Consider the following 14103-nt stretch of genomic DNA (forward strand, 5'->3'; position numbering starts at 1 on the left):
ATTTTCAATATTTTTAATCTTTTTTATTGGTTTTTATCTGCAGCTGAGAAATAGATTTAGAAAGCCAAACTATTTGTTTCACTTTAGATTTCAAACTCATACATGTTACCCATACATATGTGACACGTATATGAATCCCTTGTATGCAGTGATGTATTCAGGTATGGGCAAGAGATATTAAGCAAACGCACTGACAGAGGACTTACTATTTGTTACTGACTCGATTCCAAGATAATGTAAGATTTACACGAAGATAAAACGATTGGCAAAGAAGATCTGAAAATTCTTTAGTCTATATTCTAAGAAATTCCATTCAAAAGGATGAAGTGGATAGTGACATGCAAATCTGTCATTTAGGCGCATTTTATATATCATAATCCGTTCATGAAAATTCATGAAAATTGGAACAAAGCCCTTCTATTCAATATCAACAAATTTTTGCAAAATTATACAGTTTCATAGTAATGCTGAAAAAATGAGCTAAGAAACGCGACGAGTTCTTAATCACACCGAAGTGATACTTCGGGAGTCAAGAAGTTGTGCAATGTTGCCCAAGCGAATTGACGTCAACACATGACAAGCGTGTTTTGAACTCATGCTTGTCTCTATAATGCTTCCAAGAATTTTTGCAATACGAAACTTAAGTGTATTATCCGTGAGTTACATGACAACACACCACTTTGTTTTGCTCTTAATTCCGTTTATCAATTAGAACTTCATGCATATTTATTTCCTCTTATCAGTCAGAAAAGGAAAGTCTTGGGATTTTTAGATTTACTCTTTGGATTCTGTCTTACGCAAGTCTGAGATTTTTAGATGTAATTCTAAATTATTTGTTTATTCACTGATGTACGTAAATTTGGTTGACAACCAAAGTTGAGGCATTGTCGTCAGACAGAGAGCGCCACAAAGATGTTACTTCTTTCTTCCTCAGGAACCCTAGTTCTGTTCTGTCAATGTACCTTCGGTGCAGGTGTGCAATAAAGATGGATTTGTATTTGTTTTCTGCACAAGAGGTTCATACTCGGTTCTTGCTTTTCTCACGAGTTGCTCCCTATTCCTAAAAGAGGGTACACTGGACGTTCATTTCGCAAACGAAAGGTCCCAAGTTCGATTACCCAGCAAGTTAGAACGCTTTAGGCACATTTTGCTGTATCTGCAGCTAAGTTGAAGGGCAGGGGGACAATAGTGCCCTCCTCCCAAACGATTTGCCGAGAACCAGAAGGCTAACACCCTCTTGTGCAACACACTGAGAGTGAGATATATATATATAATATATATATATCTATATATATATAGATATTATAGGTGTGTGTGTGTGTGTGTGTGTGTTGTGTGTGTGGGATCAATTTCCCATCATCGATGGGTAGTTATGCTAGTATATATAATATACACACACACATACGCACGCATACACAAAGCCCCACACATCACACACACACACACACACACACACACACACATATATATATATATTATTATAATATTATAATATATATATCTATATATATATATCACATATATGTAAGTATATATATACATATGTATATATATATATATATATATATATATATATATATATAGGTATGTATGTATGTGTGTGTATTATATAGTATACTAGCAAAACTACCCATCGATGATGGGAAATGAATTGCATAAAACATGTGAGTCAGCATCGGCTATCAAATGTTTTATTTAATCAATAACTCGGTATGTACATGCGTTATAAAACAAAAATGAACTTACATTTTACTGTTGTTTCTCGTATGACAGTTGGAAGAGAAATGAGTCCTCGATGTAAACAACATTTCGCTCCCCAAAGATAAGCCTACTGTGAAATGTTCGAAATTTAATATATCCATAGGATACTCAAATATGTGGGCAACCAATGCTTGGGTGTCTATAAGAACACCAAGTGGCCACTGCAAAAGTATTTATGAGTTTATAGATAGAAATTATACCTAAGAAACCAATGATCTGTTTATGGCCATATAAGGTATAAACCATCCTCGATCAAAGCACTATCTAATAGTCTTTAAATCCGTCAATCCGTTTAGCCCCGATTGAATAACAGACAGAAGACGGACATAACGCCCATTATGGTATAATATATATTTTATATATTGCTGACGCATACCAGGATCGAACCCAGGTCTTTCAGCAGAAAGGTAAGGACTGCCAACTGAGCCATGCAAGTCATAAAAAATGTTAGAACCTAAGTACAACCGTACCTAAGGCTTTACCTGGGTAATCTAACTGCCAAACTTGCCAGCGAGTTTTCCCCAATTTCCCGACTCACCAGACACCCAATTGACAGAAATTCATTCGAATTAGCCTGCCTAGTTAAAGCCTTAGATATAGTGGTACTTGGGTTCCTGCTTCTTTTTTATGATTGTATGGCTTAGTTGGCAGCGACCTTGCCTTTCAACTGAAAGAACTGGGTTCGATCCTGATGTGACTCAGAACTCTATTTGTTTCATATGTGATTGTGGGTTGATTATTTCTCTGTCTCTGCCTGTCTGTCTGTCTGTCTGTCTCTCGCTATATATATATATGTGTGTGTGTGTGTGTCTGAGGAGAAATATATATACATATATCATTCACGGGGTGCAGGCTAGCACTACTCTATGTCGGTCCCAAACCCGGTTACTTGGTGAGGGTTGGTAGCGGGAAAGGCATCCGATTATAAAACCTCCTTTGGCCGAAACTATGAATAGTAGCCACGAACAGCTAAAATCAGAAGGCCAGGGCGTACCCCGTTCACGCGACGCGAGGGTGCTTCGCCTGACCCCCTCGATAAATGGACAAGAGCTGCTAACACAAGGACGGGCGCGGTTAAAGAAGAAAGTCCAATTGTTGAGAACTGGGAATTGAACGTTGGTAGCATGACCAGCCGAAGTAGGGAAGTGGAGAGAAGGAAAGTGGACATATTATTCGTACAAAAGACAAGATGGATATGAAACAAATCACGGGAGATAGGCAGTGATTAAAAGATATTTTACAGCGGCGCAAATGAGAGAGGGGGAGAGGAGGGGAGTAGTTCATTGCAAGCAAATGAAAGAAAATTTGGTAGAGGTGGCGAGAAAAAGTTCTAGAGTAATGAAAATAAAGTTGCGCTGTGTGGGGACGTGTTCTGAATGCAATAAGCACTTACGCCTCACAAGTTGGATGCAATGAGGAAACAAAGGATGCGTTCTGGAGAGAGACGGATGAAATTACGACATCAACAAATTTAAAAGGAAAGTTAGTTATCGAAGGCGATTTAAACGGCCTTATCATTTGTAATCATTGTAAATAGTAAGATCCATGGAGGACATGGTATGGGAGAAATGTACGAGGAAGGAAAACAAATTCTAGAATTTGTAGGAACCTTTCATATTGCTATCAGCAGCACTTTCTCTTAAAATGACAACTATTCAACATACAGTAGTGGAGGAAGATACACAGAACAGAGGTGAAAAATTGTAACGTAATGCGCAACATAGATTAGTGGTGTCAGACTTTCTGATAAGACGAGTTGAAGGGGGGACCTTACCTTACCTTACAGACCTTACATCTTGTTCGGGTTGCCCCAGGTCCCTCAGTGTGAGGCACCTCTAATGTCTACCAGAGAGTTGCTAGTACATCTTCCGGTATATTTTGCATCTTCCAATCTTGGATGGTCTGGGATGCAGTTTAGATATTTGTCGAGCTTATTCTTAAACACATCTACGCTCACTCCTGATATATTCCTCAGATGAGCTGGCAACGCATTGAATAGACGCTGCATTATCGATGCTGGTGCGTAGTGGATTAATGTCCTGTGTGCTTTCCTTATTTTTCCTGGTATAGTTTTGGGCACTATTAATCTACCTCTGCTTGCTCTTTCTGATATTTTTAGTTCCATGATATTTTCTGCTATTCCTTCTATCTGTTTCCATGCCTGAATTATCATGTAGCGTTCTCTTCTCCTTTCTAGACTATATAATTTTAAGAATTGTAGTCTTTCCCAGTAGTCTAGGTCCTTAACTTCTTCTATTCTAGCTGTAAAGGACCTTTGTACACTCTCTATTTGTGCAATATCCTTTTGATAGTGTGGGTACCATATCATATTGCAATATTCAAGTAGACTACGAACATATGTTTTATAAAGCATAATCATGTGTTCAGCTTTTCTTGTTTTGAAGTGCCGTAACAACATTCCCATTTTTGCTTTACATTTTGCCAACAGAGTTGCTATTTGATCATTGCATAACATGTTCCTATTCATCATCACACCAAGGTCTTTAACTGCTTCCTTATTTGTGATTGTCTCATTATTAGGTCCCTTATATGCATATAGCTTTCTTTCTCTGTCTCCATAATTTATTGATTCAAATTTATCAGAGTTAAATACCATCCTATTTACCTCTGCCCAATCATATACTTTGTTAAGGTCTCTTTGTAGAGCGTTCCTATCTTCATCACAAGTAATTTCTCTACTTATTCTTGTGTCATCTGCGAAACTACTCACTACCGAATCCTTAACATTATTGTCTATGTCTTCAATCATAATAACAAACAGTATTGCAGCTAACACCGTACCTTGCGGCACACCGGATATTACCTTGGCTTCATCCGATTTCTCGTCGTTTGCAATAACTATCTGTTTTCTGTTGTGTAAAAATTCTTTTAACCATCTTCCTACTTTATCCACGATATTGTGTTTTCTAATTTTCTTCGCTAATATACTATGGTCTACTTTATCAAAAGCTTTTGCAAAGTCTAAATAAACCACATCTGTTTCATTTCCGCTTTTCATATTTTTGAATATGTTCTCACGGTGGACTAACAGTTGGGTTTGTGTACTTTTTCCGGGTACGAAACCATGTTGTCCTTTATTAAACAAATTATTGTTATTAAATGTTTCATAATATTTTTCTTCATTACCCTTTCATACACTTTCATAATATGTGATGTTGAGACTCACAGGCCTATAATTATTGCCTCTAGTCTTGATCCACTTTTGAAAGTAGGAGGGGTAATATATGCTAATTTGTGCTCATCATAAATCTTGCCTGTATCTACACTTTGTCTTAATAATATTGCAGTGGCTTTGCGATAGAATGAACTACTTTCTTTAACAAAATAGCAGGAATTCCATCAGGCCCTGCAGCAGCTCCATTTTAATTTCATTAATAGCCTGCACAATATCAGCTTCATTAATATCTATGTCAGCTAAATATTCACTATTTTCATCCCTTACTTCTATATCATTATCTTCATTATCTATTCTAGGGGTGAATTCTCTCTTATATCGTTCTGCCAGTATGTTGCAAATTTCCTTTTTTTCATTCGTTAATCTCCCTTCAATTCTTAGAGGGCCTATTTCTATTCTTCTTTTATTCATCTTCTTCGCATATGAGTATAATAGTTTGGGATTTTGCTTGATATTTAATAGGGTTTTTTCTTCCAAGTCCCGTTTTTCATTTTCTTTTGATTGTATAATCTTTTGTTCTGCATTTTCTATCTTACTTTTTAGTTCTATAACTTTCCATGCATTTTTTTTTTTGCTAGACCTTTTTTCCACTTTCTGATTTTCTGGAACAAGATCCTTCTGTCTCTTGGTATGCATGACTGATGTTTACTTTTCTTCTTCGGTATATATTTATCCACTATTTTCTCTAATATTTTATATAATATCTCCGTATTTACCTTTATGTCATCACTTACGAAAATATTATCCCAATCTTTGTTTAATTCTTCATTTATTTCTGACCATTTTTATATTTTTACTGTAGAAGTTTGTATTTTCCATATCCTTCCCACTTTTTCATTTCTTGCTTATCTCTGTTTTCACTTGCTTTGGAATGGACTGTTAATTCTATGACATTATGGTCTGAAATACTCGCATTATAAACTATTATTTCTTTAACATAATTCATCTCGTTCACAAATACTAGGTCTAAAGTATTTTCCTTTCTTGTTGGCAGGTGATTTATTTGTTGAATGTTGTATTCTAGTAGCATATCTAATAGCTTTTCGAATTGCCTCTTATCTTCTGCACTACTATTACTCTCTTTTTTATATGTATAAGTACATCCACAATCTCCTATTCGTTCTTTCCAGTCTACGAAAGGAAAGTTGAAGTCTCCAGATAGGAGAATAGTCCCAGTCCTTGTGATTTCTACATATATCATCCAATTTTTCTATTATTAAGTCAAACTCTTTAGTATTAGGAGGTCTATATATTACTATGTTCATTAATTTTTCAGATTCAAATTCTACCGCTATTAGTTCACATTCTGAGTTACTATATTTCTCATATATTTTTCCTTGTTTTTGTCTTTCCCATATGTTGCGGTTCCCCTTGATTCCTATTTTTTCTATCTGATCTATAAGTTTGAAACCCTTTTATTTGATCATCCCATTCCCAGTCTTGGGAATACCAGTTTCACTTATATTCATTATATCTATTTTCTTTTCAATTTGGGTTAGTTTCTTCTAATACTCTATTTTTCTTTTTGAGTTACTCTTAACTAAACCCTGCGCATTCATCACTATGATGGTTTGCGTGTTTTCTCCTTCATTAATATTGGTAATAAATAAGGATTTTCCCATGTCGTGCGGTTTCCTGTTGCGGGGTGGTTATGTTGTTCTTTTTTTCATTTCCAGAAATTCTGACATTAAAAAATCCAACTTTTCCATAATATTTGTTTGTCGAATTTCTTAATTTTCAACCTAACTATCATTTTGTGTATGAATCATGCATTTAAATTTTCTCCATATCTGCAATATCCCCTTGCATAATAAAAACAGTTATTATCTCTTGAGTAGAATCTTGGAGCTGATGCATTGAAATTTTTTGCTGGCACCTCTGCATATCTCGTTGATGGCTTGCTTTTTTCTTTTACCTGATATTCTTCATTCCTCTCTTTATTTGTTTCTTTCTTAGGACAGTAAAACAAAAGATAAAGCGGTGGAGGCTAGAGGACCTTGAGATGAGAGAAAGATCTAAGGAACTGGAACTCGGTAGCATCATATTATCAGAGGACGTAAACACCTGGTGAGTATAAAATAGCGCTATGATTCTTAGAACAGCAGAAGAGTTATGGGGAAAGACGTCTGGTAGAGGTCCAACCAATGAAAAGGAGAGCTGGTGGTGGAGTCATGATGCGCAGGAAAAGGGCAAGAGGATAAAAGAGGCAAAGATACCTTAAGATCGAAATGATACAAAAGAAAATCATTTTGCTTCGAAAAATTCAAAGAAGGAAGCAAAGAGGGCTTTGGCAAGGGCAAAGGCAAGTGCAACGAATGAGTTTTATGAGATAACAGAAACATCAGAAGGGTGCAAGTGTAAATATAGGATAGCAAAATGCAGATATAAAGTCCTGAAGATCTGACGCGCATCGAGCAAATCAAAGATAAATATGGAGGAGTCCTGTCAAAGGAGGAAAGTACAAGAGCAAGATGGAAGGACTATTTTGAAAAGTTATTAGACGAAGAAAACTCAGAAGAATAGCAAAGGATGACAATCCACACAAGTTACGGATCTGATGGTATACCAGTCGAGTATATGTAAGATCTGCCGCCACGAACGAATACCGGATACCTACAGAAACAGCCTAATGGTCCCAATATAGAAAGGAATGGCCGACACACAAAACTGCTGTAATTACATATGGTTAGAACTGATATCTCATATAATGAAGGTCTCTGAATGAAGTATTGAAGAAAGAATAAGGAGAGAAAGCACAATAAGCAAGGAACAGTTCGCGTTCATGCCATGGAGAGATACAGTGGAAGTTATAATTGCTCTAAGACAAACTATGAAGGGATATGGGGAAAAAATATATCTTAGTTTTACCATTTCTGATTAACAGCTCTCCTAGGGCTGGTCCAAAGGATTAGATAGTTTTACGTGACTAGGAACAAATTGGTTACCTAGCAACGGGACCTACAGCTTATTGTGGGATCCGAACCATATTGTATCGAGAAATCAATCTCTTATCACCAGAAATAAATCCCTCTGGTCCCGCGGCCGAACCGAGAATCGTTCTTCGGACCACCAGATTGGTAGCCGAGGGCGAAATGCACTCTGCCAACGTGGAACTAGAGAAGTATGGGGAAAGACAGAAAGAATTGCACTTGGTGTTTCTTGATTTAGAAAAAGCATATGACCGAGTACATAGGCAAGAAGTATGGAGGTGTTTGAGGGTGAAGGGTATTTCTGTAAAATGCATTAGGGTAGTACAAGGTATGTATGTAGAAGCAACTACACAAATAAGGCCGGGTACCCACAATCAGGTTTACCTGTCAGTTCACTCACGACTGTTTGGCCCAAGATTAATAGAGTTTACCTCTCTGTCCACTTGTTAGTTCATCGAAACTGGTGTTAAAACTTATGTGTGAACGACAGTTTGTGGGCGGGGTCAGTCCACACACCAGAATGGATGAAGGGATGGAATTATCCAAAATTCTTCAGACTGACTGACAGGTGATCACACATGTGGACGGGTAAGCAACGATCTTACAACAGTTTGCTGCCGGATTTCGCCTTAGAAAGGAAGTAACACGTGGTGTGGTTTTAATTAACATGGTTATTAAAATCAATGCATTCTAGACAGAATTATCAATCACAGGAAAGATAGGTATTTTCAGCGATAGTACGCATACTTTACACGACAAAAGAATTCAAAGGAGATGCAGGAACATTTTTTAATTCTAATCGCATTACTCGGTTTAACACTGAGCTAGTCACGCATTGGCCTGCCACCGCTGCAGAGCCCCTTCTCGCAAGTTTGCAAGGTCGACACAAAAGTGTGTGAACCGATGTTCCCGACACTCCACGTTTCACACCAGTCAAGATTGTTATCCCATGATTCTTAATCCCATAATCAGGGAGATTTACAATAATAAAATACAATATATTAATATGAATTAATTAAAAGAACTATATACAAGACTGTTTTAAAAAGTGGTCGAAAGAAACTGATAAAAGCAGAATACAAAAAGATAAAATTGCCAAGAACAGACAAAACACCCAGATGCACTTGGAAATAAAATAGTAAAAACCAGACAACATACTTAAATAAAGAGACTTTAAAAACACTGGAGGCTAAAGACTGGTTTACACCTACGCACTTTTGTGGTGCGGTCTGTTACGGCGTGGGACCACAAGAAACCGCATGAAACCGCACTATAAACGCACCAAAAGCACGCCACCTCACTGGCAGGGCCAGGCGAAGACCGTTAAAGCTGCACGACTCCGCCCGGATTTTAAATCATTTCAAATTTCTGCGCGGCGTCTGAAGGCGTGATGAAGTCGCACGAAGGCGTAAGCGGTGTGGCGCGGTCTTGCAACAAAAGAGGTAAGAACCTGCACGGTGCCATTCCACACCGCACAACACCGCACTTGGTGCGATGTGGTGCGATGTGGTGCGACGTCATACCACCCGCAAGGGAGTGTTACGGCGTGATGTCACGGCGCCGTGCGGTGCCCTTACGGCACTGTCATACAGGATTAATACATGGCACGCACATGTTGCGGGGCTGCAGCGTGCGTGCGGCGTGCGTGCGGCGTGCGTGCGGCGTCTCCCTAGGTCGATTGGATGGAAGGTTGCCTTGCATTCTAGGGAGGAAAAAAGGGGCTTGACTGACCACTGGGGCATCATTCTCGCTGTGACAGCCTCTCTCGCCCAGCGACGCTCACCCAGCCACTCTCGCCCAGCGACGCTCACCCAGCCACTCTTGCCCAGCAATGTTCACCCGGCGATGTTCAACCAGGGATGTTCACCCACGCACGCTCACCCAGGGACGTCTACCCAGCAACGTTTACTACCCAGGGACGTTTACCCAGTGACGTTTGCCCAGCCACGTGACACGATGCCTCTTCGGAAGACCACCCCCAGGCCTACCCAGCAGTCCCAGGACACTCAGGACACCCAGAACATCCAGGACATCCAGCCTTCACAACGGTCGGAGACGTCTGAACACGAGGAAGAACTGAACATTGAGCCGACCGTATCCATTGTCGAATCCCAGGACATCGCAGGCCCGAGTGGTATCATAGTGCAGCCAAAGAAACGATACCGCCCCAGCAAGACTACCCGTTCACGCCAGAGGACAAGGAAGTCATCGTCGAATTCATCAAGGCACACCCTACCTTGTACGACAGGCAATGGTCGAATCCGAGGGGGAAGGAGGAACTCTGGCGTGAACTGGCAGCGAATTTCATCAATTGCAGCTTCCAGCAAGTTCGGAAGTTCTTCAAGGCTCGCCGTACGGACTTCGGCAAGATCAAGAAGAGGGAATACAAGAGTAGGTCGGCTGCACGCAACAGGACATCACGGAAGGAGGAGATGATGACCACATGGGCATTCCTGGGAGGACACATTGCCCATGAACCCACAGTAGCCAGCAATCGGTTCTCACCTGTATCGTCGCACAGAACCGACGCAGACGATTCCTCTACCGACATATAGGGGCCTATCAGCTGCTTCGATCCAGCAGAGGAGGCGGCTGAAGCAGAAGAGAGCGATGAACTTGCCAGAGGACCGACGGCTATCCGCCAACATGTCAGTTGACTCTGCAGAAGGTCTGCAGACTCAACTGACGCAGATTACGACAAGCATAAACACACTGATGCCACAAGCGCAGGACAACATGCACCGTGACATCACCGTGTTCGTGCAGTACTTGACGCAGCGCTTGGAGTACGTGCCTCGACGATACCAGAAGCCGTTCTTCGAGCAAGTCATCAGGCTTTGTCGTAGTTTGAAGGGTCCCGGGGTAGAGGATGCCATGACGAAAGAGGCCATGGCTCGTGGGGGTTGTTCCCACTGAATGTCCCTACGAGTTGATAAAGAGACGCAGACCAAACCCGGAACTTCAACACCTTCTGCACTGCAACTGGTTCGGGCATCACCACACCAGTGGTTCGCGTCTCAACCCCAACCTGTGGTTTTTTATGATCCGCACCCTCAACAGCAGCCTCAGCCGCAGAAGCAGGTATCTCATCAGGTGTACTCGACACAGGCGCCAAGGGTAGGCACACCGTCATTCTTCCCCAGTGGACGTTCGACACCACTGAACTTCTCTCCTCGACCTTCCAGTTCTGCACTGTCGCCGTTGGTCAACAGTCTCTTGGCAGACTTGCGGCCCCCTACCCCTGGCGCCACTATTTCGACACCGAAACCTTCTGCCGCAGAGGATCCACCCACCTACGACTTGACCATCTCCCCAGGTGATAAGGAGGACATTGACCCCGAATCAATGGAGTGAGATTGTAAATTATGTAAATAAATATGTTATTTTTTTAAGAATAAATTGTATTTTAGTTATTTTCGTCATATTCAATTATTTTTGTAACTTTTATAATTAATAATTTTTCTTTATGTAATAAATATGTTGAAATAGTGACTTGCATTTACATTTTCCTTGTTGATGCTTAATTTATATGTCATGACAATATATATGATATGATTGGGTGAAATGAGGTTGAATAAGAAAAAGCATGGCCATAAAGAATAATAGCATGAAGAAGTATAACAGGAAATATAAAATGAAATATATGGGAAATATGAAATATGAAATGAATAGAACACGGAAAATAACTTGAACTATAAAATGCAATTGAATAATGAAAGAGCATGGCCATAAAGAATAATAACATGAAGAAATATAGCAGAAAATCTTAACATGAAACATGATATTGGAATATGAAATAAATACAACTCGGAAAATATATTAAACTATAAAATGAAATGTAACATGAAATAAATATGGCCATCAAATGATATAATAACATACAAGGTAAGAACAATAATATCATATTGAGAGCATGATCAAATGAACATGAACACATACATATATGATAATGAAACAGTAATTAACATTAACTGGACATAGTTATTAACAGGGAAACAATGAAAAATCAGTAAGATACTAAAGACATATTGGTAAAAACCAAGTCCCAATTTCAGTTTCTTACATTCTATGCTTTTATGTTTATTTTCCTATATTCTATGCTTTTCATGTTTATTTTCTGATATTCTATGCTTTTCATGTTTATTTTCTTACTATCTATGCTCTTTTATGTTCATTTTCTTATATTCTATGCTTTTTATGTTCATTTTCTTATATTCTATGCTTTTTATGTTTATTTTCTTATATGCTATGCTTTTCATGTTTATTTTCTGATATTCTATGCTTTTCTTGTTTATTTTCTTACCATCTATGCTTTTTATGTTCATTTTCTTATATTCTATGCTTTTCATGTTTATTTTCTTATATTCTATGCTTTTCATGTTTATTTTCTTACTTTCCATGCTTTTTTATGTTCATTATCTTATATTCTATGCTTTTCATGTTTGTTTAGTATAAGTATTTTTGTTTTGCTTCTCATTTGTCTCATTATTATGAATTATGTTATTATAACTTTCAGTTAATTATTTTCGAACATCATTTTTTACATGTACCAATCATCACTCCAATATTGTTTATTATATTAACATTGTTATTAGGACAATACAAAAGTATGGAAGTATAAAACAATGAGAAATACATCATTATCTTTATTTACAATTATGTACATTTGTTTGTTTATGTTTTATTACAGAGTTCTTTGGCCAGGTAATCTCTGACGGCCTTAGCTTGACGTGTGTAGTTTGGTCCCCTTCTTGCCATGAGTTGTTCCATAAGGTTCAGCGACTCCTCCCTCCAAGTACCTGCTATGACGTTATGGTGTTGGTCCTCATAGTCGACGTCGGTGCCAGCAAGTGGGTAGCGTTGCAGTGCCAGGTTGTGCATGACACATGCGCACAAAGTTATCTTCTTGCACACCTGTACATCCTGTTGCATCGTCGTCCTGAAGACTCGCCATCTCATCTGCAGCAGGCCGTATGCGTTTTCCACCACACGACAAGCGCGAGATAATCTGTAGCTGTATATTCGTTCGGTGGGATCTTGTGATTGGTGGGAGTAGGGCTTCATCAACCACGGATTGAAAGCAAAGGCATCGTCGGTGACTATGTGGAAGAGGATGGGTTCGTCGTCGTTGGGAAGATTTCTGTCTTGTGGGAGTCCTGCTCGGTTGTTTGTGATGGCCCTGGCTAGGTTGCACTTCTGCCAGGTTCCTCCAACCCCAGCACCTCCTTCTGCACCGACGTCGACGAACAGGAACCTGTACTTTGCATCGGAGAGGGCCATGAGGACGATGCTGTGAAACTTCTTGTAATTGAAATACAGTGATCCTCCACCTTTGGGTTTCTTGATCGCAACGTGCTTCCCATCCAGGACTCCCACACAGTTGAAGTAGTTCCACTTGGAGGCGAATCGTTTTGCTTTGTCATTACATTCTTCTGGTGTCTTGGGGCACTTCATCACTTCTGGTTTGCATGTGTTAATAATGGCTTGGCAGACTAATGGGATAAATCAGCATATGGAACTCTTGGAGACTCTGAAGCTGTATTGCAGGCTTATATGGTCGTTCCCACTTGCCAGGTGGCGGAGAGTGACTGCCAACTTGAGTCCCACCTCTTGTGCAAGTTGCATCTTCATGTCCTTCTTCTTCAACAGGGGCGTCAGCCTTTCGACCATCTCCTCGAACAATTCAGGTTAGATGCGTAGTAAGTTCTTGTGTCCTTTGCGGTGCTCCTTGTTCAGTTCTTGTAGTAGCTGGTCGTAGTCCCCATGTAGTTGCCGCCGTGTCAGCCACTCCCGAGCCCAAATCCACCCTGCCCTGCAGTTCTTTCTGTGTGGTGCAGGTGGCTGTATGTATATATGTATATATATATATATATATATATAATATATACTAATCCAGCTCAAGGGCAGGAATACAGAAGCAGATGACACATTAACCATTTATTTCAACGTTTCATGATTCTTAATCACATCATCAGGGAGATCTACAATTGTAAAATACAATATATTAATATAAATTAATTAAAAGAGCTATATACACGACTTTGTTTTACAAAGCGGGCGAAGGAAACTGATAAAAGCAGAATACAGAAAGATAAAATTGCCAAGAACAGACTCCAAGCTAGCATTTTTAGATATACTCGTAATTAAAGATACTAACAAGTTTACTACCTCTATATTCAGAAAGAAAACTTTTACTGGTCTGGGATCTAATTCTTA

This window comes from Macrobrachium nipponense, chromosome 22 (genome assembly GCF_015104395.2).
Source record: "Macrobrachium nipponense isolate FS-2020 chromosome 22, ASM1510439v2, whole genome shotgun sequence".
Lineage (NCBI taxonomy): Eukaryota > Metazoa > Arthropoda > Malacostraca > Decapoda > Palaemonidae > Macrobrachium > Macrobrachium nipponense.